Source organism: Hyperolius riggenbachi, chromosome 4, assembly GCF_040937935.1.
Source record: "Hyperolius riggenbachi isolate aHypRig1 chromosome 4, aHypRig1.pri, whole genome shotgun sequence".
Taxonomy (NCBI): Eukaryota; Metazoa; Chordata; class Amphibia; order Anura; family Hyperoliidae; genus Hyperolius; species Hyperolius riggenbachi.
This window is the reverse complement of record NC_090649.1, coordinates 24,571,231-24,595,814: the sequence shown is the minus strand read 5'-3', so window position 1 is coordinate 24,595,814 and position 24,584 is coordinate 24,571,231. Positions and strand designations below refer to the sequence as shown.

The window sequence follows — 24,584 nt, the reverse complement described above, 5'->3', positions numbered from 1 at the left end:
AAGAAAGACGGTGTGTTATCAACGTGACGTAAAAGTTCCTTCGAGCCGGAATCGAACCAGCGACCTAAGGATTACAGTTTTCTCAACATTTTGTCAATCTACAGTCCTCCGCTCTACCAGCTGAGCTATCGAAGGATACCCCAGCTAAGGTTTTGCCAGCCTTTGATCCTCATTCCTAGCGAGCGGAAGGTGCAGAAAATGAGTGTCTCTGGGGTTCAAGATGGAAAAGCATGTGTGTGGAGGATGCGGGCATCGATCCCGCTACCTCTCGCATGCTAAGCGAGCGCTCTACCATTTGAGCTAATCCCCCATCTATACACATCTGCGCAAGAGACGCGGGCGGATGAGCGGAACTGCGATGTCAGAGTTAACGATGGAACGCCACACAGTTTCATTGGAATGGAGGACTGTGTATTTTACAACATTTCTTTTGTCTTCACAGAGTGTTGAGCAAGGGGTCAACAAAAAGTAGGAATTTTAGAAAGGTGTGATACAACCGGTAAAAAGTAATCAGACTCCCAAAAGTGGAAGCAGACAAAACGGGTCGCTAGAGGTATTAAGTCAAATACAAAGCACTTTGTCTTCAAACAAAGTAGTGGGCTGCTGCCAATAAGGGTCGCTACTGACTTTAGTTCTTCTCCAATGACCTAGTAGATGGAATGGAAAGTGGGAGAAAGCACTCTTGCCCTTGTTGCTTTTTTTTTGTGCTCTGGACTGAGGTGCAGTGAGGCTAAAAAGGGGGAACTTGATGGCCACTGAGCTATGAAAGGATACCCCACAAGAGTCTTTTTTGGCCTTTGATCCTCAACCCTACCCAGCTGAACTCTGTAACTCTTTCTAGCAAGCTGCCCGACTCCCCTTTTTTAATTGAGTCAGGGTAACAGTAATAGGTAATTACCCTGGCAGGTAGAAGCCCAAAAATGGTTTGCCAGAGATGTGGGCCGTTTTCCACTAAAGCGGTGGAGTAAGGAAGACGCTGTTGTATCATGGGATGCAAACGGGAAAGGGTCAACAAGAAAGACGGTGTGTTATCAACGTGACGTAAAAGTTCCTTCGAGCCGGAATCGAACCAGCGACCTAAGGATTACAGTTTTCTCAACATTTTGTCAATCTACAGTCCTCCGCTCTACCAGCTGAGCTATCGAAGGATACCCCAGCTAAGGTTTTGCCAGCCTTTGATCCTCATTCCTAGCGAGTGGAAGGTGCAGAAAATGAGTGTTTGTCTCTGGGGTTCAAGATGGAAAAGCATGTGTGTGGAGGATGCGGGCATCGATCCCGCTACCTCTCGCATGCTAAGCGAGCGCTCTACCATTTGAGCTAATCCCCCATCTATACACATCTGCGCAAGAGACGCGGGCGGATGAGCGGAACTGCGATGTCAGAGTTAACGATGGAACGCCACACAGTTTCATTGGAATGGAGGACTGTGTATTTTACAACATTTCTTTTGTCTTCACAGAGTGTTGAGCAAGGGGTCAACAAAAAGTAGGAATTTTAGAAAGGTGTGATACAACCGGTAAGAAGTAATCAGACTCCCAAAAGTGGAAGCAGACAAAACGGGTCGCTAGAGGTATTAAGTCAAATACAAAGCACTTTGTCTTCAAACAAAGTAGTGGGCTGCTGCCAATAAGGGTCGCTACTGACTTTAGTTCTTCTCCAATGACCTAGTAGATGGAATGGAAAGTGGGAGAAAGCACTCTTGCCCTTGTTGCTTTTTTTTTGTGCTCTGGACTGAGGTGCAGTGAGGCTAAAAAGGGGGAACTTGATGGCCACTGAGCTATGAAAGGATACCCCACAAGAGTCTTTTTTGGCCTTTGATCCTCAACCCTACCCAGCTGAACTCTGTAACTCTTTCTAGCAAGCTGCCCGACTCCCCTTTTTTAATTGAGTCAGGGTAACAGTAATAGGTAATTACCCTGGCAGGTAGAAGCCCAAAAATGGTTTGCCAGAGATGTGGGCCGTTTTCCACTAAAGCGGTGGAGTAAGGAAGACGCTGTTGTATCATGGGATGCAAACGGGAAAGGGTCAACAAGAAAGACGGTGTGTTATCAACGTGACGTAAAAGTTCCTTCGAGCCGGAATCGAACCAGCGACCTAAGGATTACAGTTTTCTCAACATTTTGTCAATCTACAGTCCTCCGCTCTACCAGCTGAGCTATCGAAGGATACCCCAGCTAAGGTTTTGCCAGCCTTTGATCCTCATTCCTAGCGAGCGGAAGGTGCAGAAAATGAGTGTTTGTCTCTGGGGTTCAAGATGGAAAAGCATGTGTGTGGAGGATGCGGGCATCGATCCCGCTACCTCTCGCATGCTAAGCGAGCGCTCTACCATTTGAGCTAATCCCCCATCTATACACATCTGCGCAAGAGACGCGGGCAGATGAGCGGAACTGCGATGTCAGAGTTAACGATGGAACGCCACACAGTTTCATTGGAATGGAGGACTGTGTATTTTACAACATTTCTTTTGTCTTCACAGAGTGTTGAGCAAGGGGTCAACAAAAAGTAGGAATTTTAGAAAGGTGTGATACAACCGGTAAAAAGTAATCAGACTCCCAAAAGTGGAAGCAGACAAAACGGGTCGCTAGAGGTATTAAGTCAAATACAAAGCACTTTGTCTTCAAACAAAGTAGTGGGCTGCTGCCAATAAGGGTCGCTACTGACTTTAGTTCTTCTCCAATGCCCTGGTAGATGAAATGGAAAGTGGGAGATAGCACTCTTGCCCTTGTTGCTTTTTTTTGTGCTCTGGACTGAGGTGCAGTGAGGCTAAAAAGGGGGAACTTGATGGCCACTGAGCTATGAAAGGATACCCCACAAGAGTCTTTTTTGGCCTTTGATCCTCAACCCTACCCAGCTGAACTCTGTAACTCTTTCTAGCAAGCTGCCCGACTCCCCTTTTTTAATTGAGTCAGGGTAACAGTAATAGGTAATTACCCTGGCAGGTAGAAGCCCAAAAATGGTTTGCCAGAGATGTGGGCCGTTTTCCACTAAAGCGGTGGAGTAAGGAAGACGCTGTTGTATCATGGGATGCAAACGGGAAAGGGTCAACAAGAAAGACGGTGTGTTATCAACGTGACGTAAAAGCTCCTTCGAGCCAGAATCGAACCAGCGACCTAAGGATTACAGTTTTCTCAACATTTTGTCAATCTACAGTCCTCCGCTCTACCAGCTGAGCTATCGAAAGATACCCTAGCTAAGGTTTTGCCAGCCTTTGATCCTCATTCCTAGCGAGCGGAAGGTGCAGAAAATGAGTGTTTGTCTCTGGGGTTCTAGATGGAAAAGCATGCGTGTGGAGGATGCGGGCATCGATCCCGCTACCTCTCGCATGCTAAGCGAGCGCTCTACCATTTGAGCTAATCCCCCATCTATACACATCTGCGCAAGAGACGCGGGCGGATGAGCGGAACTGCGATGTCAGAGTTAACGATGGAACGCCACACAGTTTCATTGGAATGGAGGACTGTGTATTTTACAACATTTCTTTTGTCTTCACAGAGTGTTGAGCAAGGGGTCAACAAAAAGTAGGAATTTTAGAAAGGTGTGATACAACCGGTAAAAAGTAATCAGACTCCCAAAAGTGGAAGCAGACAAAACGGGTCGCTAGAGGTATTAAGTCAAATACAAAGCACTTTGTCTTCAAACAAAGTAGTGGGCTGCTGCCAATAAGGGTCGCTACTGACTTTAGTTCTTCTCCAATGACCTAGTAGATGGAATGGAAAGTGGGAGAAAGCACTCTTGCCCTTGTTGCTTTTTTTTTGTGCTCTGGACTGAGGTGCAGTGAGGCTAAAAAGGGGGAACTTGATGGCCACTGAGCTATGAAAGGATACCCCACAAGAGTCTTTTTTGGCCTTTGATCCTCAACCCTACCCAGCTGAACTCTGTAACTCTTTCTAGCAAGCTGCCCGACTCCCCTTTTTTAATTGAGTCAGGGTAACAGTAATAGGTAATTACCCTGGCAGGTAGAAGCCCAAAAATGGTTTGCCAGAGATGTGGGCTGTTTTCCACTAAAGCGGTGGAGTAAGGAAGACGCTGTTGTATCATGGGATGCAAACGGGAAAGGGTCAACAAGAAAGACGGTGTGTTATCAACGTGACGTAAAAGTTCCTTCGAGCCAGAATCGAACCAGCGACCTAAGGATTACAGTTTTCTCAACATTTTGTCAATCTACAGTCCTCCGCTCTACCAGCTGAGCTATCGAAGGATACCCCAGCTAAGGTTTTGCCAGCCTTTGATCCTCATTCCTAGCGAGCGGAAGGTGCAGAAAATGAGTGTTTGTCTCTGGGGTTCAAGATGGAAAAGCATGTGTGTGGAGGATGTGGGCATCGATCCCGCTACCTCTCGCATGCTAAGCGAGCGCTCTACCATTTGAGCTAATCCCCCATCTATACACAACTGCGCAAGAGACGCGGGCGGATGAGCGGAACTGCGATGTCAGAGTTAACGATGGAACGCCACACAGTTTCATTGGAATGGAGGACTGTGTATTTTACAACATTTCTTTTGTCTTCACAGAGTGTTGAGCAAGGGGTCAACAAAAAGTAGGAATTTTAGAAAGGTGTGATACAACCGGTAAAAAGTAATCAGACTCCCAAAAGTGGAAGCAGACAAAACGGGTCGCTAGAGGTATTAAGTCAAATACAAAGCACTTTGTCTTCAAACAAAGTAGTGGGCTGCTGCCAATAAGGGTCGCTACTGACTTTAGTTCTTCTCCAATGCCCTGGTAGATGAAATGGAAAGTGGGAGATAGCACTCTTGCCCTTGTTGCTTTTTTTTTGTGCTCTGGACTGAGGTGCAGTGAGGCTAAAAAGGGGGAACTTGATGGCCACTGAGCTATGAAAGGATACCCCACAAGAGTCTTTTTTGGCCTTTGATCCTCAACCCTACCCAGCTGAACTCTGTAACTCTTTCTAGCAAGCTGCCCGACTCCCCTTTTTTAATTGAGTCAGGGTAACAGTAATAGGTAATTACCCTGGCAGGTAGAAGCCCAAAAATGGTTTGCCAGAGATGTGGGCCGTTTTCCACTAAAGCGGTGGAGTAAGGAAGACGCTGTTGTATCATGGGATGCAAACAGGAAAGGGTCAACAAGAAAGACGGTGTGTTATCAACGTGACGTAAAAGTTCCTTCGAGCCAGAATCGAACCAGCGACCTAAGGATTACAGTTTTCTCAACATTTTGTCAATCTACAGTCCTCCGCTCTACCAGCTGAGCTATCGAAGGATACCCCAGCTAAGGTTTTGCCAGCCTTTGATCCTCATTCCTAGCGAGCGGAAGGTGCAGAAAATAAGTGTTTGTCTCTGGGGTTCAAGATGGAAAAGCATGTGTGTGGAGGATGCGGGCATCGATCCCGCTACCTCTCGCATGCTAAGCGAGCGCTCTACCATTTGAGCTAATCCCCCATCTATACACAACTGCGCAAGAGACGCGGGCGGATGAGCGGAACTGCGATGTCAGAGTTAACGATGGAACGCCACACAGTTTCATTGGAATGGAGGACTGTGTATTTTACAACATTTCTTTTGTCTTCACAGAGTGTTGAGCAAGGGGTCAACAAAAAGTAGGAATTTTAGAAAGGTGTGATACAACCGGTAAAAAGTAATCAGACTCCCAAAAGTGGAAGCAGACAAAACGGGTCGCTAGAGGTATTAAGTCAAATACAAAGCACTTTGTCTTCAAACAAAGTAGTGGGCTGCTGCCAATAAGGGTCGCTACTGACTTTAGTTCTTCTCCAATGACCTAGTAGATGGAATGGAAAGTGGGAGATAGCACTCTTGCCCTTGTTGCTTTTTTTTTGTGCTCTGGACTGAGGTGCAGTGAGGCTAAAAAGGGGGAACTTGATGGCCACTGAGCTATGAAAGGATACCCCACAAGAGTCTTTTTTGGCCTTTGATCCTCAACCCTACCCAGCTGAACTCTGTAACTCTTTCTAGCAAGCTGCCCGACTCCCCTTTTTTAATTGAGTCAGGGTAACAGTAATAGGTAATTACCCTGGCAGGTAGAAGCCCAAAAATGGTTTGCCAGAGATGTGGGCCGTTTTCCACTAAAGCGGTGGAGTAAGGAAGACGCTGTTGTATCATGGGATGCAAACGGGAAAGGGTCAACAAGAAAGACGGTGTGTTATCAACGTGACGTAAAAGTTCCTTCGAGCCGGAATCGAACCAGCGACCTAAGGATTACAGTTTTCTCAACATTTTGTCAATCTACAGTCCTCCGCTCTACCAGCTGAGCTATCGAAGGATACCCCAGCTAAGGTTTTGCCAGCCTTTGATCCTCATTCCTAGCGAGCGGAAGGTGCAGAAAATGAGTGTTTGTCTCTGGGGTTCAAGATGGAAAAGCATGTGTGTGGAGGATGCGGGCATCGATCCCGCTACCTCTCGCATGCTAAGCGAGCGCTCTACCATTTGAGCTAATCCCCCATCTATACACATCTGCGCAAGAGACGCGGGCGGATGAGCGGAACTGCGATGTCAGAGTTAACGATGGAACGCCACACAGTTTCATTGGAATGGAGGACTGTGTATTTTACAACATTTCTTTTGTCTTCACAGAGTGTTGAGCAAGGGGTCAACAAAAAGTAGGAATTTTAGAAAGGTGTGATACAACCGGTAAAAAGTAATCAGACTCCCAAAAGTGGAAGCAGACAAAACGGGTCGCTAGAGGTATTAAGTCAAATACAAAGCACTTTGTCTTCAAACAAAGTAGTGGGCTGCTGCCAATAAGGGTCGCTACTGACTTTAGTTCTTCTCCAATGCCCTGGTAGATGAAATGGAAAGTGGGAGATAGCACTCTTGCCCTTGTTGCTTTTTTTTTGTGCTCTGGACTGAGGTGCAGTGAGGCTAAAAAGGGGGAACTTGATGGCCACTGAGCTATGAAAGGATACCCCACAAGAGTCTTTTTTGGCCTTTGATCCTCAACCCTACCCAGCTGAACTCTGTAACTCTTTCTAGCAAGCTGCCCGACTCCCCTTTTTTAATTGAGTCAGGGTAACAGTAATAGGTAATTACCCTGGCAGGTAGAAGCCCAAAAATGGTTTGCCAGAGATGTGGGCCGTTTTCCACTAAAGCGGTGGAGTAAGGAAGACGCTGTTGTATCATGGGATGCAAACGGGAAAGGGTCAACAAGAAAGACGGTGTGTTATCAACGTGACGTAAAAGCTCCTTCGAGCCAGAATCTAACCAGCGACCTAAGGATTACAGTTTTCTCAACATTTTGTCAATCTACAGTCCTCCGCTCTACCAGCTGAGCTATCGAAAGATACCCCAGCTAAGGTTTTGCCAGCCTTTGATCCTCATTCCTAGCGAGCGGAAGGTGCAGAAAATGAGTGTTTGTCTCTGGGGTTCTAGATGGAAAAGCATGTGTGTGGAGGATGCAAGCATCGATCCCGCTACCTCTCGCATGCTAAGCGAGCGCTCTACCATTTGAGCTAATCCCCCATCTATACACATCTGCGCAAGAGACGCGGGCGGATGAGCGGAACTGCGATGTCAGAGTTAACGATGGAACGCCACACAGTTTCATTGGAATGGAGGACTGTGTATTTTACAACATTTCTTTTGTCTTCACAGAGTGTTGAGCAAGGGGTCAACAAAAAGTAGGAATTTTAGAAAGGTGTGATACAACCGGTAAAAAGTAATCAGACTCCCAAAAGTGGAAGCAGACAAAACGGGTCGCTAGAGGTATTAAGTCAAATACAAAGCACTTTGTCTTCAAACAAAGTAGTGGGCTGCTGCCAATAAGGGTCGCTACTGACTTTAGTTCTTCTCCAATGACCTAGTAGATGGAATGGAAAGTGGGAGAAAGCACTCTTGCCCTTGTTGCTTTTTTTTTGTGCTCTGGACTGAGGTGCAGTGAGGCTAAAAAGGGGGAACTTGATGGCCACTGAGCTATGAAAGGATACCCCACAAGAGTCTTTTTTGGCCTTTGATCCTCAACCCTACCCAGCTGAACTCTGTAACTCTTTCTAGCAAGCTGCCCGACTCCCCTTTTTTAATTGAGTCAGGGTAACAGTAATAGGTAATTACCCTGGCAGGTAGAAGCCCAAAAATGGTTTGCCAGAGATGTGGGCCGTTTTCCACTAAAGCGGTGGAGTAAGGAAGACGCTGTTGTATCATGGGATGCAAACGGGAAAGGGTCAACAAGAAAGACGGTGTGTTATCAACGTGACGTAAAAGTTCCTTCGAGCCGGAATCGAACCAGCGACGTAAGGATTACAGTTTTCTCAACATTTTGTCAATCTACAGTCCTCCGCTCTACCAGCTGAGCTATCGAAGGATACCCCAGCTAAGGTTTTGCCAGCCTTTGATCCTCATTCCTAGCGAGCGGAAGGTGCAGAAAATGAGTGTTTGTCTCTGGGGTTCAAGATGGAAAAGCATGTGTGTGGAGGATGCGGGCATCGATCCCGCTACCTCTCGCATGCTAAGCGAGCGCTCTACCATTTGAGCTAATCCCCCATCTATACACATCTGCGCAAGAGACGCGGGCGGATGAGCGGAACTGCGATGTCAGAGTTAACGATGGAACGCCACACAGTTTCATTGGAATGGAGGACTGTGTATTTTACAACATTTCTTTTGTCTTCACAGAGTGTTGAGCAAGGGGTCAACAAAAAGTAGGAATTTTAGAAAGGTGTGATACAACCGGTAAAAAGTAATCAGACTCCCAAAAGTGGAAGCAGACAAAACGGGTCGCTAGAGGTATTAAGTCAAATACAAAGCACTTTGTCTTCAAACAAAGTAGTGGGCTGCTGCCAATAAGGGTCGCTACTGACTTTAGTTCTTCTCCAATGACCTAGTAGATGGAATGGAAAGTGGGAGAAAGCACTCTTGCCCTTGTTGCTTTTTTTTTGTGCTCTGGACTGAGGTGCAGTGAGGCTAAAAAGGGATACCCCACAAGAGTCTTTTTTGGCCTTTGATCCTCAACCCTACCCAGCTGAACTCTGTAACTCTTTCTAGCAAGCTGCCCGACTCCCCTTTTTTAATTTAGTCAGGGTAACAGTAATAGGTAATTACCCTGGCAGGTAGAAGCCCAAAAATGGTTTGCCAGAGATGTGGGCCGTTTTCCACTAAAGCGGTGGAGTAAGGAAGACGCTGTTGTATCATGGGATGCAAACGGGAAAGGGTCAACAAGAAAGACGGTGTGTTATCAACGTGACGTAAAAGTTCCTTCGAGCCGGAATCAAACCAGCAATCTAAGGATTACAGTTTTCTCAACATTTTGTCAATCTACAGTCCTCCGCTCTACCAGCTGAGCTATCGAAGGATACCCCAGCTAAGGTTTTGCCAGCCTTTGATCCTCATTCCTAGCGAGCGGAAGGTGCAGAAAATGAGTGTTTGTCTCTGGGGTTCAAGATGGAAAAGCATGTGTGTGGAGGATGCGGGCATCGATCCCGCTACCTCTCGCATGCTAAGCGAGCGCTCTACCATTTGAGCTAATCCCCCATCTATACACATCTGCGCAAGAGACGCGGGCGGATGAGCGGAACTGCGATGTCAGAGTTAACGATGGAACGCCACACAGTTTCATTGGAATGGAGGACAGTGTATTTTACAACATTTCTTTTGTCTTCACAGAGTGTTGAGCAAGGGGTCAACAAAAAGTAGGAATTTTAGAAAGGTGTGATACAACCGGTAAAAAGTAATCAGACTCCCAAAAGTGGAAGCAGACAAAACGGGTCGCTAGAGGTATTAAGTCAAATACAAAGCACTTTGTCTTCAAACAAAGTAGTGGGCTGCTGCCAATAAGGGTCGCTACTGACTTTAGTTCTTCTCCAATGACCTAGTAGATGGAATGGAAAGTGGGAGAAAGCACTCTTGCCCTTGTTGCTTTTTTTTTTGTGCTCTGGACTGAGGTGCAGTGAGGCTAAAAAGGGGGAACTTGATGGCCACTGAGCTATGAAAGGATACCCCACAAGAGTCTTTTTTGGCCTTTGATCCTCAACCCTACCCAGCTGAACTCTGTAACTCTTTCTAGCAAGCTGCCCGACTCCCCTTTTTTAATTGAGTCAGGGTAACAGTAATAGGTAATTACCCTGGCAGGTAGAAGCCCAAAAATGGTTTGCCAGAGATGTGGGCCGTTTTCCACTAAAGCGGTGGAGTAAGGAAGAAGCTGTTGTATCATGGGATGCAAACGGGAAAGGGTCAACAAGAAAGACGGTGTGTTATCAACGTGACGTAAAAGTTCCTTCGAGCCGGAATCGAACCAGCGACCTAAGGATTACAGTTTTCTCAACATTTTGTCAATCTACAGTCCTCCGCTCTACCAGCTGAGCTATCGAAGGATACCCCAGCTAAGGTTTTGCCAGCCTTTGATCCTCATTCCTAGCGAGCGGAAGGTGCAGAAAATGAGTGTTTGTCTCTGGGGTTCAAGATGGAAAAGCATGTGTGTGGAGGATGCGGGCATCGATCCCGCTACCTCTCGCATGCTAAGCGAGCACTCTACCATTTGAGCTAATCCCCCATCTATACACATCTGCGCAAGAGACGCGGGCGGATGAGCGGAACTGCGATGTCAGAGTTAACGATGGAACGCCACACAGTTTCATTGGAATGGAGGACTGTGTATTTTACAACATTTCTTTTGTCTTCACAGAGTGTTGAGCAAGGGGTCAACAAAAAGTAGGAATTTTAGAAAGGTGTGATACAACCGGTAAAAAGTAATCAGACTCCCAAAAGTGGAAGCAGACAAAACGGGTCGCTAGAGGTATTAAGTCAAATACAAAGCACTTTGTCTTCAAACAAAGTAGTGGGCTGCTGCCAATAAGGGTCGCTACTGACTTTAGTTCTTCTCCAATGACCTAGTAGATGGAATGGAAAGTGGGAGAAAGCACTCTTGCCCTTGTTGCTTTTTTTTGTGCTCTGGACTGAGGTGCAGTGAGGCTAAAAAGGGGGAACTTGATGGCTACTGAGCTATGAAAGGATACCCCACAAGAGTCTTTTTTGGCCTTTGATCCTCAACCCTACCCAGCTGAACTCTGTAACTCTTTCTAGCAAGCTGCCCGACTCCCCTTTTTTAATTGAGTCAGGGTAACAGTAATAGGTAATTACCCTGGCAGGTAGAAGCCCAAAAATGGTTTGCCAGAGATGTGGGCCGTTTTCCACTAAAGCGGTGGAGTAAGGAAGACGCTGTTGTATCATGGGATGCAAACGGGAAAGGGTCAACAAGAAAGACGGTGTGTTATCAACATGACGTAAAAGTTCCTTCGAGCCGGAATCGAACCAGCGACCTAAGGATTACAGTTTTCTCAACATTTTGTCAATCTACAGTCCTCCGCTCTACCAGCTGAGCTATCGAAGGATACCCCAGCTAAGGTTTTGCCAGCCTTTGATCCTCATTCCTAGCGAGCGGAAGGTGCAGAAAATGAGTGTTTGTCTCTGGGGTTCAAGATGGAAAAGCATGTGTGTGGAGGATGCGGGCATCGATCCCGCTACCTCTCGCATGCTAAGCGAGCGCTCTACCATTTGAGCTAATCCCCCATCTATACACATCTGCGCAAGAGACGCGGGCGGATGAGCGGAACTGCGATGTCAGAGTTAACGATGGAACGCCACACAGTTTCATTGGAATGGAGGACTGTGTATTTTACAACATTTCTTTTGTCTTCACAGAGTGTTGAGCAAGGGGTCAACAAAAAGTAGGAATTTTAGAAAGGTGTGATACAACCGGTAAAAAGTAATCAGACTCCCAAAAGTGGAAGCAGACAAAACGGGTCGCTAGAGGTATTAAGTCAAATACAAAGCACTTTGTCTTCAAACAAAGTAGTGGGCTGCTGCCAATAAGGGTCGCTACTGACTTTAGTTCTTCTCCAATGACCTAGTAGATGGAATGGAAAGTGGGAGAAAGCACTCTTGCCCTTGTTGCTTTTTTTTTGTGCTCTGGACTGAGGTGCAGTGAGGCTAAAAAGGGGGAACTTGATGGCCACTGAGCTATGAAAGGATACCCCACAAGAGTCTTTTTTGGCCTTTGATCCTCAACCCTACCCAGCTGAACTCTGTAACTCTTTCTAGCAAGCTGCCCGACTCCCCTTTTTTAATTGAGTCAGGGTAACAGTAATAGGTAATTACCCTGGCAGGTAGAAGCCCAAAAATGGTTTGCCAGAGATGTGGGCCGTTTTCCACTAAAGCGGTGGAGTAAGGAAGACGCTGTTGTATCATGGGATGCAAACGGGAAAGGGTCAACAAGAAAGACGGTGTGTTATCAACGTGACATAAAAGTTCCTTCGAGCCGGAATCGAACCAGCGACCTAAGGATTACAGTTTTCTCAACATTTTGTCAATCTACAGTCCTCCGCTCTACCAGCTGAGCTATCGAAGGATACCCCAGCTAAGGTTTTGCCAGCCTTTGATCCTCATTCCTAGCGAGCGGAAGGTGCAGAAAATGAGTGTTTGTCTCTGGGGTTCAAGATGGAAAAGCATGTGTGTGGAGGATGCGGGCATCGATCTCGCTACCTCTCGCATGCTAAGCGAGCGCTCTACCATTTGAGCTAATCCCCCATCTATACACATCTGCGCAAGAGACGCGGGCGGATGAGCGGAACTGCGATGTCAGAGTTAACGATGGAACGCCACACAGTTTCATTGGAATGGAGGACTGTGTATTTTACAACATTTCTTTTGTCTTCACAGAGTGTTGAGCAAGGGGTCAACAAAAAGTAGGAATTTTAGAAAGGTGTGATACAACCGGTAAAAAGTAATCAGACTCCCAAAAGTGGAAGCAGACAAAACGGGTCGCTAGAGGTATTAAGTCAAATACAAAGCACTTTGTCTTCAAACAAAGTAGTGGGCTGCTGCCAATAAGGGTCGCTACTGACTTTAGTTCTTCTCCAATGACCTAGTAGATGGAATGGAAAGTGGGAGAAAGCACTCTTGCCCTTGTTGCTTTTTTTTTGTGCTCTGGACTGAGGTGCAGTGAGGCTAAAAAGGGGGAACTTGATGGCCACTGAGCTATGAAAGGATACCCCACAAGAGTCTTTTTTGGCCTTTGATCCTCAACCCTACCCAGCTGAACTCTGTAACTCTTTCTAGCAAGCTGCCCGACTCCCCTTTTTTAATTGAGTCAGGGTAACAGTAATAGGTAATTACCCTGGCAGGTAGAAGCCCAAAAATGGTTTGCCAGAGATGTGGGCCGTTTTCCACTAAAGCGGTGGAGTAAGGAAGACGCTGTTGTATCATGGGATGCAAACGGGAAAGGGTCAACAAGAAAGACGGTGTGTTATCAACGTGACGTAAAAGTTCCTTCGAGCCGGAATCGAACCAGCGACCTAAGGATTACAGTTTTCTCAACATTTTGTCAATCTACAGTCCTCCGCTCTACCAGCTGAGCTATCGAAGGATACCCCAGCTAAGGTTTTGCCAGCCTTTGATCCTCATTCCTAGCGAGCGGAAGGTGCAGAAAATGAGTGTTTGTCTCTGGGGTTCAAGATGGAAAAGCATGTGTGTGGAGGATGCGGGCATCGATCCCGCTACCTCTCGCATGCTAAGCGAGCGCTCTACCATTTGAGCTAATCCCCCATCTATACACATCTGCGCAAGAGACGCGGGCGGATGAGTGGAACTGCGATGTCAGAGTTAACGATGGAACGCCACACAGTTTCATTGGAATGGAGGACTGTGTATTTTACAACATTTCTTTTGTCTTCACAGAGTGTTGAGCAAGGGGTCAACAAAAAGTAGGAATTTTAGAAAGGTGTGATACAACCGGTAAAAAGTAATCAGACTCCCAAAAGTGGAAGCAGACAAAACGGGTCGCTAGAGGTATTAAGTCAAATACAAAGCACTTTGTCTTCAAACAAAGTAGTGGGCTGCTGCCAATAAGGGTCGCTACTGACTTTAGTTCTTCTCCAATGACCTAGTAGATGGAATGGAAAGTGGGAGAAAGCACTCTTGCCCTTGTTGCTTTTTTTTTGTGCTCTGGACTGAGGTGCAGTGAGGCTAAAAAGGGGGAACTTGATGGCCACTGAGCTATGAAAGGATACCCCACAAGAGTCTTTTTTGGCCTTTGATCCTCAACCCTACCCAGCTGAACTCTGTAACTCTTTCTAGCAAGCTGCCCGACTCCCCTTTTTTAATTGAGTCAGGGTAACAGTAATAGGTAATTACCCTGGCAGGTAGAAGCCCAAAAATGGTTTGCCAGAGATGTGGGCCGTTTTCCACTAAAGCGGTGGAGTAAGGAAGACGCTGTTGTATCATGGGATGCAAACGGGAAAGGGTCAACAAGAAAGACGGTGTGTTATCAACGTGACGTAAAAGTTCCTTCGAGCCGGAATCAAACCAGCGACCTAAGGATTACAGTTTTCTCAACATTTTGTCAATCTACAGTCCTCCGCTCTACCAGCTGAGCTATCGAAGGATACCCCAGCTAAGGTTTTGCCAGCCTTTGATCCTCATTCCTAGCGAGCGGAAGGTGCAGAAAATGAGTGTTTGTCTCTGGGGTTCAAGATGGAAAAGCATGTGTGTGGAGGATGCGGGCATCGATCCCGCTACCTCTCGCATGCTAAGCGAGCGCTCTACCATTTGAGCTAATCCCCCATCTATACACATCTGCGCAAGAGACGCGGGCGGATGAGCGGAACTGCGATGTCAGAGTTAACGATGGAACGCCACACAGTTTCATTGGAATGGAGGACTGTGTATTTTACAACATTTCTTTTGTCTTCACAGAGTGTTGAGCAAGGGGTCAACAAAAAGTAGGAATTTTAGAAAGGTGTGATACAACCGGTAAAAAGTAATCAGACTCCCAAAAGTGGAAGCAGACAAAACGGGTCGCTAGAGGTATTAAGTCAAATACAAAGCACTTTGTCTTCAAACAAAGTAGTGGGCTGCTGCCAATAAGGGTCGCTACTGACTTTAGTTCTTCTCCAATGACCTAGTAGATGGAATGGAAAGTGGGAGAAAGCACTCTTGCCCTTGTTGCTTTTTTTTTGTGCTCTGGACTGAGGTGCAGTGAGGCTAAAAAGGGGGAACTTGATGGCCACTGAGCTATGAAAGGATACCCCACAAGAGTCTTTTTTGGCCTTTGATCCTCAACCCTACCCAGCTGAACTCTGTAACTCTTTCTAGCAAGCTGCCCGACTCCCCTTTTTTAATTGAGTCAGGGTAACAGTAATAGGTAATTACCCTGGCAGGTAGAAGCCCAAAAATGGTTTGCCAGAGATGTGGGCCGTTTTCCACTAAAGCGGTGGAGTAAGGAAGACGCTGTTGTATCATGGGATGCAAACGGGAAAGGGTCAACAAGAAAGACGGTGTGTTATCAACGTGACGTAAAAGTTCCTTCGAGCCGGAATCGAACCAGCGACCTAAGGATTACAGTTTTCTCAACATTTTGTCAATCTACAGTCCTCCGCTCTACCAGCTGAGCTATCGAAGGATACCCCAGCTAAGGTTTTGCCAGCCTTTGATCCTCATTCCTAGCGAGCGGACGGTGCAGAAAATGAGTGTTTGTCTCTGGGGTTCAAGATGGAAAAGCATGTGTGTGGAGGATGCGGGCATCGATCCCGCTACCTCTCGCATGCTAAGCGAGCGCTCTACCATTTGAGCTAATCCCCCATCTATACACATCTGCGCAAGAGACGCGGGCGGATGAGCGGAACTGCAATGTCAGAGTTAACGATGGAACGCCACACAGTTTCATTGGAATGGAGGACTGTGTATTTTACAACATTTCTTTTGTCTTCACAGAGTGTTGAGCAAGGGGTCAACAAAAAGTAGGAATTTTAGAAAGGTGTGATACAACCGGTAAAAAGTAATCAGACTCCCAAAAGTGGAAGCAGACAAAACGGGTCGCTAGAGGTATTAAGTCAAATACAAAGCACTTTGTCTTCAAACAAAGTAGTGGGCTGCTGCCAATAAGGGTCGCTACTGACTTTAGTTCTTCTCCAATGACCTAGTAGATGGAATGGAAAGTGGGAGAAAGCACTCTTGCCCTTGTTGCTTTTTTTTTGTGCTCTGGACTGAGGTGCAGTGAGGCTAAAAAGGGGGAACTTGATGGCCACTGAGCTATGAAAGGATACCCCACAAGAGTCTTTTTGGGCCTTTGATCCTCAACCCTACCCAGCTGAACTCTGTAACTCTTTCTAGCAAGCTGCCCGACTCCCCTTTTTTAATTGAGTCAGGGTAACAGTAATAGGTAATTACCCTGGCAGGTAGAAGCCCAAAAATGGTTTGCCAGAGATGTGGGCCGTTTTCCACTAAAGCGGTGGAGTAAGGAAGACGCTGTTGTATCATGGGATGCAAACGGGAAAGGGTCAACAAGAAAGACGGTGTGTTATCAACGTGACGTAAAAGTTCCTTCGAGCCGGAATCAAACCAGCGACCTAAGGATTACAGTTTTCTCAACATTTTGTCAATCTACAGTCCTCCGCTCTACCAGCTGAGCTATCGAAGGATACCCCAGCTAAGGTTTTGCCAGCCTTTGATCCTCATTCCTAGCGAGCGGAAGGTGCAGAAAATGAGTGTTTGTCTCTGGGGTTCAAGATGGAAAAGCATGTGTGTGGAGGATGCGGGCATCGATCCCGCTACCTCTCGCATGCTAAGCGAGCGCTCTACCATTTGAGCTAATCCCCCATCTATACACATCTGCGCAAGAGACGCGGGCGGATGAGCGGAACTGCGATGTCAGAGTTAACGATGGAACGCCACACAGTTTCATTGGAATGGAGGACTGTGTATTTTACAACATTTCTTTTGTCTTCACAGAGTGTTGAGCAAGGGGTCAACAAAAAGTAGGAATTTTAGAAAGGTGTGATACAACCGGTAAAAAGTAATCAGACTCCCAAAAGTGGAAGCAGACAAAACGGGTCGCTAGAGGTATTAAGTCAAATACAAAGCACTTTGTCTTCAAACAAAGTAGTGGGCTGCTGCCAATAAGGGTCGCTACTGACTTTAGTTCTTCTCCAATGACCTAGTAGATGGAATGGAAAGTGGGAGAAAGCACTCTTGCCCTTGTTGCTTTTTTTTTGTGCTCTGGACTGAGGTGCAGTGAGGCTAAAAAGGGGGAACTTGATGGCCACTGAGCTATGAAAGGATACCCCACAAGAGTCTTTTTTGGCCTTTGATCCTCAACCCTACCCAGCTGAACTCTGTAACTCTTTCTAGCAAGCTGCCCGACTCCCCTTTTTTAATTGAGTCAGGGTAACAGTAATAGGTAATTACCCTGGCAGGTAGAAGCCCAAAAATGGTTTGCCAGAGATGTGGGCCGTTTTCCACTAAAGCGGTGGAGTAAGGAAGACGCTGTTGTATCATGGGATGCAAACGGGAAAGGGTCAACAAGAAAGACGGTGTGTTATCAACGTGACGTAAAAGTTCCTTCGAGCCGGAATCGAACCAGCGACCTAAGGATTACAGTTTTCTCAACATTTTGTCAATCTACAGTCCTCCGCTCTACCAGCTGAGCTATCGAAGGATACCCCAGCTAAGGTTTTGCCAGCCTTTGATCCTCATTCCTAGCGAGCGGAAGGTGCAGAAAATGAGTGTTTGTCTCTGGGGTTCAAGATGGAAAAGCATGTGTGTGGAGGATGCGGGCATCGATCCCGCTACCTCTCGCATGCTAAGCGAGCGCTCTACCATTTGAGCTAATCCCCCATCTATACACATCTGCGCAAGAGACGCGGGCGGATGAGCGGAACTGCGATGTCAGAGTTAACGATGGAACGCCACACAGTTTCATTGGAATGGAGGACTGTGTATTTTACAACATTTCTTTTGTCTTCACAGAGTGTTGAGCAAGGGGTCAACAAAAAGTAGGAATTTTAGAAAGGTGTGATACAACCGGTAAAAAGTAATCAGACTCCCAAAAGTGGAAGCAGACAAAACGGGTCGCTAGAGGTATTAAGTCAAATACAAAGCACTTTGTCTTCAAACAAAGTAGTGGGCTGCTGCCAATAAGGGTCGCTACTGACTTTAGTTCTTCTCCAATGACCTAGTAGATGGAATGGAAAGTGGGAGAAAGCACTCTTGCCCTTGTTGCTTTTTTTTTGTGCTCTGGACTGAGGTGCAGTGAGGCTAAAAAGGGGGAACTTGATGGCCACTGAGCTATGAAAGGATACCCCACAAGAGTCTTTTTTGGCCTTTGATCCTCAACCCTACCCAGCTGAACTCTGTAACTCTTTCTAGCAAGCTGCCCGACTCCCCTTTTTTAATTGAGTCAGGGTAACAGTAATAGGTAATTACCCTGGCAGGTAGAAGCCCAAAAATGGTTTGCCAGAGATGTGGGCCGTTTTCCACTAAAGCGGTGGAGTAAGGAAGACGCTGTTGTATCATGGGATGCAAACGGGAAAGGGTCAACAAGAAAGACGGTGTGTTATCAACGTGACGTAAAAGTTCCTTTGAGCCGGAATCGAACCAGCGACCTAAGGATTACAGTTTTCTCAACATTTTGTCAATCTACAGTCCTCCGCTCTACCAGCTGAGCTATCAAAGGATACCCCAGCTAAGGTTTTGCCAGCCTTTGATCCTCATTCCTAGCGAGCGGAAGGTGCAGAAAATGAGTGTTTGTCTCTGGGGTTCAAGATGGAAAAACATGTGTGTGGAGGATGCGGGCATCGATCCCGCTACCTCTCGCATGCTAAGCGATCGCTCTACCATTTGAGCTAATCCCCCATCTATACACATCTGCGCAAGAGACGCGGGCGGATGAGCGGAACTGCGATGTCAGAGTTAACGATGGAACGCCACACAGTTTCATTGGAATGGAGGACTGTGTATTTTACAACATTTCTTTTGTCTTCACAGAGTGTTGAGCAAGGGGTCAACAAAAAGTAGGAATTTTAGAAAGGTGTGATACAACCGGTAAAAAGTAATCAGACTCCCAAAAGTGGAAGCAGAAAAAACGGGTCGCTAGAGGTATTAAGTCAAATACAAAGCACTTTGTCTTCAAACAAAGTAGTGGGCTGCTGCCAATAAGGGTCGCTACTGACTTTAGTTCTTCTCCAATGACCTAGTAGATGGAATGGAAAGTGGGAGAAAGCACTCTTGCCCTTGTTGCTTTTTTTTTGTGCTCTGGACTGAGGTGCAGTGAGGCTAAAAAGGGGGAACTTGATGGCCACTGAGCTATGAAAGGATACCCCACAAGAGTCTTTTTTGGCCTTTGATCCTCAACCCTACCCAGCTGAACTCTGTAACTCTTTCTAGCAAGCTGCCCGACTCCCCTTTTTTAATTGAGTCAGGGTGACAGTAATAGGTAATTACCCTGGCAGGTAGAAGCCCAAAAATGGTTTGCCAGAGATGTGGGCCGTTTTCCACTAAAGCGGTGGAGTAAGGAAGACGCTGTTGTATCATGGGCTGCAAACGGGAAAGGGTCAACAAGAAAGACGGTGTGTTATCAACGTGACGTAAAAGTTCCTTCGAGCCGGAATCAAACCAGCGACCTAAGGATTACAGTTTTCTCAACATTTTGTCAATCTACAGTCCTCCGCTCTACCAGCTGAGCTATCGAAGGATACCCCAGCTAAGGTTTTGCCAGCCTTTGATCCTCATTCCTAGCGAGCGGAAGGTGCAGAAAATGAGTGTTTGTCTCTGGGGTTCAAGATGGAAAAGCATGTGTGTGGAGGATGCGGGCATCGATCCCGCTACCTCTCGCATGCTAAGCGAGCGCTCTACCATTTGAGCTAATCCCCCATCTATACACATCTGCGCAAGAGACGCGGGCGGATGAGCGGAACTGCGATGTCAGAGTTAACGATGGAACGCCACACAGTTTCATTGGAATGGAGGACTGTGTATTTTACAACATTTCTTTTGTCTTCACAGAGTGTTGAGCAAGGGGTCAACAAAAAGTAGGAATTTTAGAAAGGTGTGATACAACCGGTAAAAAGTAATCAGACTCCCAAAAGTGGAAGCAGAAAAAACGGGTCGCTAGAGGTATTAAGTCAAATACAAAGCACTTTGTCTTCAAACAAAGTAGTGGGCTGCTGCCAATAAGGGTCGCTACTGACTTTAGTTCTTCTCCAATGACCTAGTAGATGGAATGGAAAGTGGGAGAAAGCACTCTTGCCCTTGTTGCTTTTTTTTTGTGCTCTGGACTGAGGTGCAGTGAGGCTAAAAAGGGGGAACTTGATGGCCACTGAGCTATGAAAGGATACCCCACAAGAGTCTTTTTTGGCCTTTGATCCTCAACCCTACCCAGCTGAACTCTGTAACTCTTTCTAGCAAGCTGCCCGACTCCCCTTTTTTAATTGAGTCAGGGTGACAGTAATAGGTAATTACCCTGGCAGGTAGAAGCCCAAAAATGGTTTGCCAGAGATGTGGGCCGTTTTCCACTAAAGCGGTGGAGTAAGGAAGACGCTGTTGTATCATGGGCTGCAAACGGGAAAGGGGCAACAAGAAAGACGGTGTGTTATCAACGTGACGTAAAAGTTCCTTCGAGCCGGAATCAAACCAGCGACCTAAGGATTACAGTTTTCTCAACATTTTGTCAATCTACAGTCCTCCGCTCTACCAGCTGAGCTATCGAAGGATACCCCAGCTAAGGTTTTGCCAGCCTTTGATCCTCATTCCTAGCGAGCGGAAGGTGCAGAAAATGAGTGTTTGTCTCTGGGGTTCAAGATGGAAAAGCATGTGTGTGGAGGATGCGGGCATCGATCCCGCTACCTCTCGCATGCTAAGCGAGCGCTCTACCATTTGAGCTAATCCCCCATCTATACACATCTGCGCAAGAGACGCGGGCGGATGAGCGGAACTGCGATGTCAGAGTTAACGATAGAACGCCACACAGTTTCATTGGAATGGAGGACTGTGTATTTTACAACATTTCTTTTGTCTTCACAGAGTGTTGAGCAAGGGGTCAACAAAAAGTAGGAATTTTAGAAAGGTGTGATACAACCGGTAAAAAGTAATCAGACTCCCAAAAGTGGAAGCAGACAAAACGGGTCGCTAGAGGTATTAAGTCAAATACAAAGCACTTTGTCTTCAAACAAAGTAGTGGGCTGCTGCCAATAAGGGTCGCTACTGACTTTAGTTCTTCTCCAATGACCTAGTAGATGGAATGGAAAGTGGGAGAAAGCACTCTTGCCCTTGTTGCTTTTTTTTTGTGCTCTGGACTGAGGTGCAGTGAGGCTAAAAAGGGGGAACTTGATGGCCACTGAGCTATGAAAGGATACCCCACAAGAGACTTTTTTGGCCTTTGATCCTCAACCCTACCCAGCTGAACTCTGTAACTCTTTCTAGCAAGCTGCCCGACTCCCCTTTTTTAATTGAGTCAGGGTAACAGTAATAGGTAATTACCCTGGCAGGTAGAAGCCCAAAAATGGTTTGCCAGAGATGTGGGCCGTTTTCCACTAAAGCGGTGGAGTAAGGAAGACGCTGTTGTATCATGGGATGCAAACGGGAAAGGGTCAACAAGAAAGACGGTGTGTTATCAACGTGACGTAAAAGTTCCTTCAAGCTGGAATCGAACCAGCGACCTAAGGATTACAGTTTTCTCAACAATTTGTCAATCTACAGTCCTCCGCTCTACCAGCTGAGCTATCGAAGGATACCCCAGCTAAGGTTTTGCCAGCCTTTGATCCTCATTCCTAGCGAGCGGAAGGTGCAGAAAATGAGTGTTTGTCTCTGGGGTTCAAGATGGAAAAGCATGTGTGTGGAGTATGCGGGCATCGATCCCGCTACCTCTCGCATGCTAAGCGAGCGCTCTACCATTTGAGCTAATCCCCCATCTATACACATCTGTGCAAGAGACGCGGGCGGATGAGCGGAACTGCGATGTCAGAGTTAACGATGGAACGCCACACAGTTTCATTGGAATGGAGGACTGTGTATTTTACAACATTTCTTTTGTCTTCACAGAGTGTTGAGCAAGGGGTCAACAAAAAGTAGGAATTTTAGAAAGGTGTGATACAACCGGTAAAAAGTAATCAGACTCCCAAAAGTGGAAGCAGACAAAATGGGTCGCTAGAGGTATTAAGTCAAATACAAAGCACTTTTTCTTCAAACAAAGTAGTGGGCTGCTGCCAATAAGGGTCGCTACTGACTTTAGTTCTTCTCCAATGACCTAGTAGATGGAATGGAAAGTGGGAGATAGCACTCTTGCCCTTGTTGCTTTTTTTTTGTGCTCTGGACTGAGGTGCAGTGAGGCTAAAAAGGGGGAACTTGATGGCCACTGAGCTATGAAAGGATACCCCCCAAGAGTCTTTTTTGGCCTTTGATCCTCAACCCTACCCAGCTGAACTCTGTAACTCTTTCTAGCAAGCTGCCCGACTCCCCTTTTTTAATTGAGTCAGGGTAACAGTAATAGGTAATTACCCTGGCAGGTAGAAGCCCAAAAATGGTTTGCCAGAGATGTGGGCCGTTTTCCACTAAAGCGGTGGAGTAAGGAAGACGCTGTTGTATCATGGGATGCAAACGGGAAAGGGTCAACAAGAAAGACGGTGTGTTATCAACGTGACGTAAAAGTTCCTTCGAGCCGGAATCGAACCAGCGACCTAAGGATTACAGTTTTCTCAACATTTTGTCAATCTACAGTCCTCCGCTCTACCAGCTGAGCTATCGAAGGATACCCCAGCTAAGGTTTTGCCAGCCTTTGATCCTCATTCCTAGCGAGCGGAAGGTGCAGAAAATGAGTGTTTGTCTCTGGGGTTCAAGATGGAAAAGAATGTGTGTGGAGGATGCGGGCATCGATCCCGCTACCTCTCGCATGCTAAGCGAGCGCTCTACCATTTGAGCTAATCCCCCATCTATACACATCTGCGCAAGAGACGCGGGCGGATGAGCGGAACTGCGATGTCAGAGTTAACGATGGAACGCCACACAGTTTCATTGGAATGGAGGACTGTGTATTTTACAACATTTCTTTTGTCTTCACAGAGTGTTGAGCAAGGGGTCAACAAAAAGTAGGAATTTTAGAAAGGTGTGATACAACCGGTAAAAAGTAATCAGACTCCCAAAAGTGGAAGCAGACAAAACGGGTCGCTAGAGGTATTAAGTCAAATACAAAGCACTTTGTCTTCAAACAAAGTAGTGGGCTGCTGCCAATAAGGGTCGCTACTGACTTTAGTTCTTCTCCAATGCCCTAGTAGATGAAATGGAAAGTGGGAGATAGCACTCTTGCCCTTGTTGCTTTTTTTTGTGCTCTGGACTGAGGTGCAGTGAGGCTAAAAAGGGGGAACTTGATGGCCACTGAGCTATGAAAGGATACCCCACAAGAGTCTTTTTTGGCCTTTGATCCTCAACCCTACCCAGCTGAACTCTGTAACTCTTTCTAGCAAGCTGCCCGACTCCCCTTTTTTAATTGAGTCAGGGTAACAGTAATAGGTAATTACCCTGGCAGGTAGAAGCCCAAAAATGGTTTGCCAGAGATGTGGGCCGTTTTCCACTAAAGCGGTGGAGTAAGGAAGACGCTGTTGTATCATGGGATGCAAACGGGAAAGGGTCAACAAGAAAGACGGTGTGTTATCAACGTGACGTAAAAGTTCCTTCGAGCCGGAATCGAACCAGCGACCTAAGGATTACAGTTTTCTCAACATTTTGTCAATCTACAGTCCTCCGCTCTACCAGCTGAGCTATCGAAGGATACCCCAGCTAAGGTTTTGCCAGCCTTTGATCCTCATTCCTAGCGAGCGGAAGGTGCAGAAAATGAGTGTTTGTCTCTGGGGTTCAAGATGGAAAAGCATGTGTGTGGAGGATGCGGGCATCAATCCCGCTATCTCTCGCATGCTAAGCGAGCGCTCTACCATTTGAGCTAATCCCCCATCTATACACATCTGCGCAAGAGACGCGGGCGGATGAGCGGAACTGCGATGTCAGAGTTAACGATGGAACGCCACACAGTTTCATTGGAATGGAGGACTGTGTATTTTACAACATTTCTTTTGTCTTCACAGAGTGTTGAGCAAGGGGTCAACAAAAAGTAGGAATTTTAGAAAGGTGTGATACAACCGGTAAAAAGTAATCAGACTCCCAAAAGTGGAAGCAGACAAAACGGGTCGCTAGAGGTATTAAGTCAAATACAAAGCACTTTGTCTTCAAACAAAGTAGTGGGCTGCTGCCAATAAGGGTCGCTACTGACTTTAGTTCTTCTCCAATGCCCTAGTAGATGAAATGGAAAGTGGGAGATAGCACTCTTGCCCTTGTTGCTTTTTTTTGTGCTCTGGACTGAGGTGCAGTGAGGCTAAAAAGGGGGAACTTGATGGCCACTGAGCTATGAAAGGATACCCCACAAGAGTCTTTTTTGGCCTTTGATCCTCAACCCTACCCAGCTGAACTCTGTAACTCTTTCTAGCAAGCTGCCCGACTCCCCTTTTTTAATTGAGTCAGGGTAACAGTAATAGGTAATTACCCTGGCAGGTAGAAGCCCAAAAATGGTTTGCCAGAGATGTGGGCCGTTTTCCACTAAAGCGGTGGAGTAAGGAAGACGCTGTTGTATCATGGGATGCAAACGGGAAAGGGTCAACAAGAAAGACGGTGTGTTATCAACGTGACGTAAAAGTTCCTTCGAGCCGGAATCGAACCAGCGACCTAAGGATTACAGTTTTCTCAACATTTCATCAATCTACAGTCCTCCGCTCTACCAGCTGAGCTATCGAAGGATTCCCCAGCTAAGGTTTTGCCAGCCTTTGATCCTCATTCCTAGCGAGCGGAAGGTGCAGAAAATGAGTGTTTGTCTC

General features: G+C 46.6%; 39 non-coding genes across 39 annotated transcripts; all 39 read right to left on the bottom strand.

The window, feature by feature from the left end:
- Positions 1 to 36: 36 nt before the first annotated feature.
- On the bottom strand, positions 37 to 135 carry TRNAY-GUA (transfer RNA tyrosine (anticodon GUA)). Its single transcript has 2 exons — positions 99 to 135; positions 37 to 72 (listed from the first exon to the last, which is right to left on the bottom strand). It is a non-coding gene; the product is annotated as a tRNA-Tyr (tRNA).
- A 102-nt stretch (positions 136 to 237) lies between these two features.
- On the bottom strand, positions 238 to 310 carry TRNAA-AGC (transfer RNA alanine (anticodon AGC)). Its single transcript has one exon. It is a non-coding gene; the product is annotated as a tRNA-Ala (tRNA).
- Positions 311 to 1,049: 739 nt separating this feature from the next.
- TRNAY-GUA (transfer RNA tyrosine (anticodon GUA)) lies at positions 1,050 to 1,148 on the bottom strand. Its single transcript has 2 exons — positions 1,112 to 1,148; positions 1,050 to 1,085 (listed from the first exon to the last, which is right to left on the bottom strand). It is a non-coding gene; the product is annotated as a tRNA-Tyr (tRNA).
- A 106-nt stretch (positions 1,149 to 1,254) lies between these two features.
- On the bottom strand, positions 1,255 to 1,327 carry TRNAA-AGC (transfer RNA alanine (anticodon AGC)). Its single transcript has one exon. It is a non-coding gene; the product is annotated as a tRNA-Ala (tRNA).
- Positions 1,328 to 2,066: 739 nt separating this feature from the next.
- On the bottom strand, positions 2,067 to 2,165 carry TRNAY-GUA (transfer RNA tyrosine (anticodon GUA)). Its single transcript has 2 exons — positions 2,129 to 2,165; positions 2,067 to 2,102 (listed from the first exon to the last, which is right to left on the bottom strand). It is a non-coding gene; the product is annotated as a tRNA-Tyr (tRNA).
- Positions 2,166 to 2,271: 106 nt separating this feature from the next.
- TRNAA-AGC (transfer RNA alanine (anticodon AGC)) lies at positions 2,272 to 2,344 on the bottom strand. Its single transcript has one exon. It is a non-coding gene; the product is annotated as a tRNA-Ala (tRNA).
- Positions 2,345 to 3,287: 943 nt separating this feature from the next.
- Positions 3,288 to 3,360, bottom strand: TRNAA-AGC (transfer RNA alanine (anticodon AGC)). The gene has a single exon. It is a non-coding gene; the product is annotated as a tRNA-Ala (tRNA).
- Positions 3,361 to 5,321: 1,961 nt separating this feature from the next.
- Positions 5,322 to 5,394, bottom strand: TRNAA-AGC (transfer RNA alanine (anticodon AGC)). Its single transcript has one exon. It is a non-coding gene; the product is annotated as a tRNA-Ala (tRNA).
- A 739-nt stretch (positions 5,395 to 6,133) lies between these two features.
- TRNAY-GUA (transfer RNA tyrosine (anticodon GUA)) lies at positions 6,134 to 6,232 on the bottom strand. Its single transcript has 2 exons — positions 6,196 to 6,232; positions 6,134 to 6,169 (listed from the first exon to the last, which is right to left on the bottom strand). It is a non-coding gene; the product is annotated as a tRNA-Tyr (tRNA).
- Positions 6,233 to 6,338: 106 nt separating this feature from the next.
- Positions 6,339 to 6,411, bottom strand: TRNAA-AGC (transfer RNA alanine (anticodon AGC)). The gene has a single exon. It is a non-coding gene; the product is annotated as a tRNA-Ala (tRNA).
- Positions 6,412 to 8,167: 1,756 nt separating this feature from the next.
- Positions 8,168 to 8,266, bottom strand: TRNAY-GUA (transfer RNA tyrosine (anticodon GUA)). Its single transcript has 2 exons — positions 8,230 to 8,266; positions 8,168 to 8,203 (listed from the first exon to the last, which is right to left on the bottom strand). It is a non-coding gene; the product is annotated as a tRNA-Tyr (tRNA).
- Positions 8,267 to 8,372: 106 nt separating this feature from the next.
- TRNAA-AGC (transfer RNA alanine (anticodon AGC)) lies at positions 8,373 to 8,445 on the bottom strand. Its single transcript has one exon. It is a non-coding gene; the product is annotated as a tRNA-Ala (tRNA).
- A 914-nt stretch (positions 8,446 to 9,359) lies between these two features.
- Positions 9,360 to 9,432, bottom strand: TRNAA-AGC (transfer RNA alanine (anticodon AGC)). The gene has a single exon. It is a non-coding gene; the product is annotated as a tRNA-Ala (tRNA).
- A 740-nt stretch (positions 9,433 to 10,172) lies between these two features.
- TRNAY-GUA (transfer RNA tyrosine (anticodon GUA)) lies at positions 10,173 to 10,271 on the bottom strand. The gene is made up of 2 exons: positions 10,235 to 10,271; positions 10,173 to 10,208 (listed from the first exon to the last, which is right to left on the bottom strand). It is a non-coding gene; the product is annotated as a tRNA-Tyr (tRNA).
- A 106-nt stretch (positions 10,272 to 10,377) lies between these two features.
- TRNAA-AGC (transfer RNA alanine (anticodon AGC)) lies at positions 10,378 to 10,450 on the bottom strand. The gene has a single exon. It is a non-coding gene; the product is annotated as a tRNA-Ala (tRNA).
- Positions 10,451 to 11,188: 738 nt separating this feature from the next.
- TRNAY-GUA (transfer RNA tyrosine (anticodon GUA)) lies at positions 11,189 to 11,287 on the bottom strand. Its single transcript has 2 exons — positions 11,251 to 11,287; positions 11,189 to 11,224 (listed from the first exon to the last, which is right to left on the bottom strand). It is a non-coding gene; the product is annotated as a tRNA-Tyr (tRNA).
- A 106-nt stretch (positions 11,288 to 11,393) lies between these two features.
- On the bottom strand, positions 11,394 to 11,466 carry TRNAA-AGC (transfer RNA alanine (anticodon AGC)). The gene has a single exon. It is a non-coding gene; the product is annotated as a tRNA-Ala (tRNA).
- Positions 11,467 to 12,205: 739 nt separating this feature from the next.
- On the bottom strand, positions 12,206 to 12,304 carry TRNAY-GUA (transfer RNA tyrosine (anticodon GUA)). Its single transcript has 2 exons — positions 12,268 to 12,304; positions 12,206 to 12,241 (listed from the first exon to the last, which is right to left on the bottom strand). It is a non-coding gene; the product is annotated as a tRNA-Tyr (tRNA).
- A 918-nt stretch (positions 12,305 to 13,222) lies between these two features.
- Positions 13,223 to 13,321, bottom strand: TRNAY-GUA (transfer RNA tyrosine (anticodon GUA)). Its single transcript has 2 exons — positions 13,285 to 13,321; positions 13,223 to 13,258 (listed from the first exon to the last, which is right to left on the bottom strand). It is a non-coding gene; the product is annotated as a tRNA-Tyr (tRNA).
- A 106-nt stretch (positions 13,322 to 13,427) lies between these two features.
- On the bottom strand, positions 13,428 to 13,500 carry TRNAA-AGC (transfer RNA alanine (anticodon AGC)). The gene has a single exon. It is a non-coding gene; the product is annotated as a tRNA-Ala (tRNA).
- Positions 13,501 to 14,239: 739 nt separating this feature from the next.
- On the bottom strand, positions 14,240 to 14,338 carry TRNAY-GUA (transfer RNA tyrosine (anticodon GUA)). The gene is made up of 2 exons: positions 14,302 to 14,338; positions 14,240 to 14,275 (listed from the first exon to the last, which is right to left on the bottom strand). It is a non-coding gene; the product is annotated as a tRNA-Tyr (tRNA).
- A 106-nt stretch (positions 14,339 to 14,444) lies between these two features.
- On the bottom strand, positions 14,445 to 14,517 carry TRNAA-AGC (transfer RNA alanine (anticodon AGC)). Its single transcript has one exon. It is a non-coding gene; the product is annotated as a tRNA-Ala (tRNA).
- A 739-nt stretch (positions 14,518 to 15,256) lies between these two features.
- Positions 15,257 to 15,355, bottom strand: TRNAY-GUA (transfer RNA tyrosine (anticodon GUA)). Its single transcript has 2 exons — positions 15,319 to 15,355; positions 15,257 to 15,292 (listed from the first exon to the last, which is right to left on the bottom strand). It is a non-coding gene; the product is annotated as a tRNA-Tyr (tRNA).
- A 106-nt stretch (positions 15,356 to 15,461) lies between these two features.
- On the bottom strand, positions 15,462 to 15,534 carry TRNAA-AGC (transfer RNA alanine (anticodon AGC)). The gene has a single exon. It is a non-coding gene; the product is annotated as a tRNA-Ala (tRNA).
- Positions 15,535 to 16,273: 739 nt separating this feature from the next.
- TRNAY-GUA (transfer RNA tyrosine (anticodon GUA)) lies at positions 16,274 to 16,372 on the bottom strand. Its single transcript has 2 exons — positions 16,336 to 16,372; positions 16,274 to 16,309 (listed from the first exon to the last, which is right to left on the bottom strand). It is a non-coding gene; the product is annotated as a tRNA-Tyr (tRNA).
- A 106-nt stretch (positions 16,373 to 16,478) lies between these two features.
- TRNAA-AGC (transfer RNA alanine (anticodon AGC)) lies at positions 16,479 to 16,551 on the bottom strand. Its single transcript has one exon. It is a non-coding gene; the product is annotated as a tRNA-Ala (tRNA).
- Positions 16,552 to 17,290: 739 nt separating this feature from the next.
- On the bottom strand, positions 17,291 to 17,389 carry TRNAY-GUA (transfer RNA tyrosine (anticodon GUA)). The gene is made up of 2 exons: positions 17,353 to 17,389; positions 17,291 to 17,326 (listed from the first exon to the last, which is right to left on the bottom strand). It is a non-coding gene; the product is annotated as a tRNA-Tyr (tRNA).
- A 106-nt stretch (positions 17,390 to 17,495) lies between these two features.
- On the bottom strand, positions 17,496 to 17,568 carry TRNAA-AGC (transfer RNA alanine (anticodon AGC)). The gene has a single exon. It is a non-coding gene; the product is annotated as a tRNA-Ala (tRNA).
- A 739-nt stretch (positions 17,569 to 18,307) lies between these two features.
- TRNAY-GUA (transfer RNA tyrosine (anticodon GUA)) lies at positions 18,308 to 18,406 on the bottom strand. Its single transcript has 2 exons — positions 18,370 to 18,406; positions 18,308 to 18,343 (listed from the first exon to the last, which is right to left on the bottom strand). It is a non-coding gene; the product is annotated as a tRNA-Tyr (tRNA).
- Positions 18,407 to 18,512: 106 nt separating this feature from the next.
- TRNAA-AGC (transfer RNA alanine (anticodon AGC)) lies at positions 18,513 to 18,585 on the bottom strand. The gene has a single exon. It is a non-coding gene; the product is annotated as a tRNA-Ala (tRNA).
- Positions 18,586 to 19,324: 739 nt separating this feature from the next.
- On the bottom strand, positions 19,325 to 19,423 carry TRNAY-GUA (transfer RNA tyrosine (anticodon GUA)). Its single transcript has 2 exons — positions 19,387 to 19,423; positions 19,325 to 19,360 (listed from the first exon to the last, which is right to left on the bottom strand). It is a non-coding gene; the product is annotated as a tRNA-Tyr (tRNA).
- Positions 19,424 to 19,529: 106 nt separating this feature from the next.
- TRNAA-AGC (transfer RNA alanine (anticodon AGC)) lies at positions 19,530 to 19,602 on the bottom strand. The gene has a single exon. It is a non-coding gene; the product is annotated as a tRNA-Ala (tRNA).
- A 739-nt stretch (positions 19,603 to 20,341) lies between these two features.
- Positions 20,342 to 20,440, bottom strand: TRNAY-GUA (transfer RNA tyrosine (anticodon GUA)). Its single transcript has 2 exons — positions 20,404 to 20,440; positions 20,342 to 20,377 (listed from the first exon to the last, which is right to left on the bottom strand). It is a non-coding gene; the product is annotated as a tRNA-Tyr (tRNA).
- Positions 20,441 to 20,546: 106 nt separating this feature from the next.
- TRNAA-AGC (transfer RNA alanine (anticodon AGC)) lies at positions 20,547 to 20,619 on the bottom strand. The gene has a single exon. It is a non-coding gene; the product is annotated as a tRNA-Ala (tRNA).
- A 739-nt stretch (positions 20,620 to 21,358) lies between these two features.
- TRNAY-GUA (transfer RNA tyrosine (anticodon GUA)) lies at positions 21,359 to 21,457 on the bottom strand. Its single transcript has 2 exons — positions 21,421 to 21,457; positions 21,359 to 21,394 (listed from the first exon to the last, which is right to left on the bottom strand). It is a non-coding gene; the product is annotated as a tRNA-Tyr (tRNA).
- A 918-nt stretch (positions 21,458 to 22,375) lies between these two features.
- Positions 22,376 to 22,474, bottom strand: TRNAY-GUA (transfer RNA tyrosine (anticodon GUA)). Its single transcript has 2 exons — positions 22,438 to 22,474; positions 22,376 to 22,411 (listed from the first exon to the last, which is right to left on the bottom strand). It is a non-coding gene; the product is annotated as a tRNA-Tyr (tRNA).
- Positions 22,475 to 22,580: 106 nt separating this feature from the next.
- Positions 22,581 to 22,653, bottom strand: TRNAA-AGC (transfer RNA alanine (anticodon AGC)). Its single transcript has one exon. It is a non-coding gene; the product is annotated as a tRNA-Ala (tRNA).
- Positions 22,654 to 23,391: 738 nt separating this feature from the next.
- On the bottom strand, positions 23,392 to 23,490 carry TRNAY-GUA (transfer RNA tyrosine (anticodon GUA)). Its single transcript has 2 exons — positions 23,454 to 23,490; positions 23,392 to 23,427 (listed from the first exon to the last, which is right to left on the bottom strand). It is a non-coding gene; the product is annotated as a tRNA-Tyr (tRNA).
- A 917-nt stretch (positions 23,491 to 24,407) lies between these two features.
- TRNAY-GUA (transfer RNA tyrosine (anticodon GUA)) lies at positions 24,408 to 24,506 on the bottom strand. Its single transcript has 2 exons — positions 24,470 to 24,506; positions 24,408 to 24,443 (listed from the first exon to the last, which is right to left on the bottom strand). It is a non-coding gene; the product is annotated as a tRNA-Tyr (tRNA).
- Positions 24,507 to 24,584: the final 78 nt, after the last annotated feature.